This window comes from Phascolarctos cinereus, unplaced genomic scaffold (genome assembly GCF_003287225.1).
Source record: "Phascolarctos cinereus isolate Bilbo 61053 unplaced genomic scaffold, phaCin_HiC Scaffold_726;HRSCAF=1367, whole genome shotgun sequence".
Taxonomy (NCBI): domain Eukaryota; kingdom Metazoa; phylum Chordata; class Mammalia; order Diprotodontia; family Phascolarctidae; genus Phascolarctos; species Phascolarctos cinereus.
Window position 1 is genome coordinate 135217233 of NW_027556098.1, and position 6000 is coordinate 135223232.

Consider the following 6000-nt stretch of genomic DNA (forward strand, 5'->3'; position numbering starts at 1 on the left):
AAGAACAATACAATGAAGCCAAGTGGTGAGTTACTGTAATAACCAGTCTTGGTCCTAGAAAGGAGATAAGGGAGCACCTCTCTTCTTTTAGTAGAGAGATGGGGGACCATGGTTGTGGAACAGTGCCTATGCTGTGAGGTATGATCATTTTATCAGTTGGTTTTAATTGCTTATGGGGGGGGGGTTGTTGCAAGACAGGGTTAACCTAGAATGGGTAGGGAAGCCTTGGGGGAAGATATTGGGAAACAACTATGATGTAAAAACAAAAGGCATGAGTAAAAGTTATTTTTAAATGAATGTCAGCAAATAAATGCATGATTCTTTTGAAAAATAAATAAATAAATAAAAGTATATGTTGACCAGAGACCATTCCACCCTGGATTTACTCCACAATCCTATGTGAAACCAAGCCACATTTTCCTACAGCAAGAATAGGAGTATTATATATAGGAAATAAGCAACAATAGCTCTAGCAATAAATTAAGGCCTTTTTATCGGGTGGTTTCAGAAGTACCCTTCTTCCTTCAAAATAAGTTCCCCATCTAACTCACTGATGCCTCAAATCCTTCCTTTAGAACTTCATCTTCTGTCGTTAGGAAACCATTGATAAAGTACAAATGCCCTTAAACCTTAATAATAATATCAAGCATTTATATATTACATTAAGATCTGCAAGGCACTCTACAAATATTATCTCATTTGATCCTCACAACAGCTGTGGAAGGTAAGTGTTGTTGTTGTTGTTGTTGTTATTATTATTATTATTATCTCCACTTCATAGAGGACAAAATTGAGGCAAACAGAAGTTAAATGACTTGCCCACGGTCACACAGCTAGTAAGTAGCTGAGAGGTCAGATTTGAATTCAGGTCTTCCTGGCTCCAGGGCCAGTGCTATCTATCCATTGCACCACCTAGCTACCTTAAAAAGTATGGAGTTGAATAAAAAATGCTGCCCTTTGACCTGAGTTCCAGTTCTACCTCTTTCTCTTACTAATCTGTTGACTATGAGCAAATCGCCTAATTTCTCTGAGCCTCAGTTTCTTCATCTGTGAATTGCATCTATCTCTCTATATATCTAAGTTATTATCATTACAACATTACACACGGAAGGGAATTTCTTTTCAGAAAACCTAACCCAACCTTGGGCGGCTAGGTGGTACAGTGCATAGAGTGCTAAGCATAGAATCAGCAAGATTCATTGTTATGAATTCAAATCTGGCCTTAGATACCTTTTTAGCTGTGTGACCCTGGGCAAGTCACTTAATCTTGTTTGCTTCAGTTCCTCATCTGTAAAATGAGCTTGGAGAAGGAAATGGCAAATCACTTCAATATCTTTGCCAAGAAAATCCCGAATTGGTCAGGGAGACTGAAAGAATCACAACCCCAGAATTATCATCTATATGCGTGATAATAATAGTTGACATATATGGCACTATATAGGTTTGCAAAGCACTTAACATACTTTTTCTCAAAATGGTCCTATGGATAGGTATTATTTTTCTCATCCCAATTCTTTCAATAGAAAACAAAGATCTGGAGAGATTAAATGTCTTGCCTAGGGTCAAAGGGACCTCAATATTTGGAGTCAGGAAACCTGGTTTCTAATCCCACCTCTTTTCCTTATAACCTGTGGATGTGTCGTTTCACTGTTCTGGGTTTCAGTTTCCTCATCTGTGAAATGAGGAAGTTGTAATCAGTGTTGCTTCTGGCTCTATTATGCTACAATCATAAACATCTGAGGTCGATTTGAATCCTTGTCATCCCGACTTGAGGACAAACCCTATTCACTACATCCCACTGCCTCCATTGGAACAAGGGTAGGAAAAGCGGGGATGGGTCTTCACTTTACAACAAGGATTCACCACGAGGGTCCTGTCAGCTGGAAGCCCAGGCTTAGTGCTTAGAGGTATTTGCTTACAGACCATTAACTATTTGACAGAGAGGCTAAGGGAAGAAGGGATTTGCTATGCAAACATATGATTTGCACATAGCTCTCAGACAGAGGAACTCTTCCTAGGCAAAGTAAGGATGAGTCCTACCATCTAACTGTAAGCTCCTCAACTCAAAAAGGACATGGAAAACACAGAAGATAATCACGGAATGGGGAAGTAGACTGGATACTTAGTCAAGAGGAGGATTGCATTTTGTACTCAGTATATAGCAACCTGGACAAGAGGAGACTTTCAAGGAGAAAACTTACAGATGGTACTTCAGCTCAAGAAAAGGACAAATTTAGAGCCATAACTAGGGTGGGGTGACTTGAGCTTTTCTCCCAGGACAATAGCAACATAGAAACAACTGACCATAGCATTTAGTTAGCAAAAATAAATAGTGAAAATAGAAAGCTACCAGATGGCATGCTTGTGCCCTCCTTTTGCCATGCCCAGGTGTGTTTCTTCCCAGCTCGGTCCTACCTACACCACATATCCTGAATTATTGGCTAAGAGAGTCCTGAGGGATTCCTGTCTTCCCCCTCCACAGAGCATTGTGTCCCATGTATTCTCCACTGCTACCTCTAACTGAATTGTCTTAAAAGGCTGATTTGAAGGCATATTTATTGCTACTTGCCCTGGGCAATTTTGGGAAGATTGCCCTGGGCCCCAAAATTGCTAGTTATACTTCTGGATAAATGGTATGCTCTCCACCGAATCATGGAGCTAAACAAGAACTTAGAGATCATCTAATTAAGTTGTTTCATTTTTTAGATGAATAAACTGAGGCCTAGACAAGAGAACTGGCATGCCTACAATCACCTAGTAAGTAGCAGAGTCCATACCCAAATGTAATTTGATTATGATTACAAGCCTAACATTATTTCCACTATATTTTACTTCCTCCTTCCTCATTCCCTAACAAAACGTACCAGTTCTGGGATTAGTTCCCTAGAGTCCTGCTCTTGGCTAAGTGGTAATGACCATGGTAGATAAGGAAGCTGGGAGGTCTTCACCCCACCAAGCTCCTGGAGCATCTCAGTCATGGTCTCATCCAAGGAAGACGTGCCTCTGACCAGATGCAGGCTCTACCTGCTGGTGCCCACAAGCTCTTCCTGAGGGTAAACTGGCGTCTGCGTGAAGGAAAAGGCCAAACGGAATGGGGTGTGCCTAACGGTAGCTGGCCCCAGTCTCCCTCCACATGGTGTAACGGAAAGAACACTGCACGTGTGTGGAATCTGTAGATCCTGGCCATGGCATTTACTCCCTACCAACTGGATGAACTTGGGAAAGTCACTTCTCTATTCTGGACCTCAGTTCCCTTAACTATAAAATGGGGGAAGGATTAGACTGGCTCGACTCTAAAGCCCTTTCCTGTTCCTATTATCTAAATAAACCCTTAATAGCCATAAAATACCTTAATCTGCATTATGATGACTCTCTGAAAGAGATTGAGATTAAAGGCTGGATAAGTGTTGAATGGAATTAGGTGAAAAGAGAACGGAATAGGTCAGTAGCATAGAGTTTTCTGACAGGGAGAGTGGGCCTGTTCGCCATGCTGATTTTTGTTTGTGTGTGCTTAATTATAATTATTTGTTACAAGGAAGAATCATATTGTAGGGAGAAAATAGAAAATGACAGTGAACAAACAAATAACATCAGTGCTTGAAGCAAAATAGATAAATGTGGTATACGAATGTAGGGGAACGTTGTTGTCGTTCCTCCTCGTTTTCAAAGAGCACCAGTGACATCACTGAGTGATGTCTTGAATGTGAATTGGATGTAAGTGAGGCAGAGTTGCACAAAGTGGTCAGCCTCACTCTCTCTTCCAGAGTTCTTGAAGCCCAGTAGTGAGACAAAAGTCAGGATGCCTGGTGATGGCCTAGGATTCAGTAGATGACCTTGGTGTTTTCGATGTCTGACCCAGCTCTAAGCGCTCCACAGCACCTGCTTCAGCTGCCTTCATGGCCATTGGAACAAACTGTTCTCATCTGCCCATTCTGCCAGGGGAAGTCTTGGGTAGACATCCCCCTAACTCACCAACAAGTTTGAAACCTGTTAGCCTCAATGTGGTTTAGCTCACCCAAGCGGTTTTACCAGGATGTGGCCACTGCGAGTGCCACAGCTTCATGAGCCACAGGTGAGAGTTGGGTGCCAGGAGCTCACCAAAGGGTTTGGCAAGCCCTCATACCAGAGGTGCTAGTCCTCCTTGCGTACCCCATTACTGTGCCATAGGAAACAGAGAATATGAAGGATACAGAGAAGCACAGGAAGACATATAAACTAATCCACAGTGAAGAAGAACCAGTCAAACAATACGCACAATGACCACAACAATGTAAATGGAGAGAAGGGAAACTGGGGGGAAAAGAAACTCAATGTTATGTAATTATAGTCACTAAGATGGGTCCTGGAGAAAAATTAAGAAAATGCATCTGCTGTCTTCACACGTGGGTAGCTATGGGTGTAGAATATTGCCTATACACTTGGATTTGGCTCATGCTTTGCTGAACTTCTTTTTTATATTCTTTTTAAAACGTTTTTGGGACAAGGAAAAAGGATTGCTAAAAAGGGGAGATGGATGGATAGATATACTTGGAAATGAAAACAATGCAAAAACACATCAATAAAATTATTTTTTAAAATAATATCAGTAGAACATTTAAAAAAGGAAAAAAGGCAAAGGAGAGTAGGCCTAAGTGAGGCATTACAATGGAGGTTCCTGGGCAATGGAAGAACATAATCATAGAATTTGTGTGTTGGAGGGAACCTCAGCAACCACTCCAGGATGTAGTCTAACCCATCCACTACAAGGATCCCCACTATAAATCCATCAGACAAGTGCCATCCAGTGCCTTCCAAGGAAGGGGATGGAGCAGTCACCTCTTGAGGCAGCTCATTCTACTTTAGGACAACTCTAATCATTAGGAAGTTTTATTCCTTTTGCAAAGTCTACCTGTTGTTTCTTGTTCTGCCCACTGGGGCCAAGCCAAACAAATCTAATACCTTCTCCACATAGCAGCCCTTCAAATTCTCAAACACATCTACCCACCTTGTCCTGCTTGAGTCTCCTCTAGACTAAGCATCTCCGCTTCTTTCAGCCAATCCTCATGTGACATGTACTCGTGAGTACCTGGAAGAAGGAGCCACCTCAAGTTAAAAAAAAAAAAAGATTAAATTCCACTGACTTTATCTATTCCTGCCAAAGTAGGCCCTGCATGAACTGATGGGGAGTGAAGTTAACAGAACCAGGAGAACAATGTGTACAATAACAACGATATTGTACAAATAAACATTTTAGAAAAACTTTAGAGCTATCATCAAAGCAGAGACCAACCATAATTCTAGAGCAGGGGTAGGGAACTTGTGGCCCCGAGGACACATGTGGCCCTCTAGGTCCTCAAGTCTGGCACTTTTACTGAATCCAAACTTCACAGAACAAATCCCCTTAATAAAAGGATTTGCTCTGTAAAACTTGGACTCAGTCAAAAGGCCACATCCGAGGACCTAGAAGGCCACACTGGCCTCAAGGCTGAAGGTTTCCCACCCCTGCTCTAGAGGATGAGAACTGATGCTAAAGAATTCAACCCACTTGTCATGAAGAGGTATTGTACTAAATAGACAGAAGTTTTTGGACATGACTAAAAGACAATTTTCCCCCATGACTATGCATATTTATTACAAAGGTTTTGTTTTTTATTTTCTTTTTTTTTATAGGAAAAGTGAGAGGGAAATGGGAGGCAGAGAAAATAAATATTTATCCATTAAAAAATAAAATAAAATAAAATTCAAAGTCTTAAAAAAAAGATTAGCCCACAGGAGGAGGCTGGGTGTGGTCATGTGCTTCTTCACTCTCCCCTCCCAGCAATGACCCTTCCCTACCCAGGGAAGGGGTCAAAAGCTAATGAACTTTTCTTTCCCCCATGGGGAACTCCAGCTGGCCACATCTGTTATCTCCTTTTCCCAATATGTGCAACATCTGTATTCTCCTTTCCAGTGGAGGTCTCTGTGGGGAGTTTCCACTTTCTAAAGAACAGTCATTCCAAGAGCAGGAGGTCAAAGGGCATT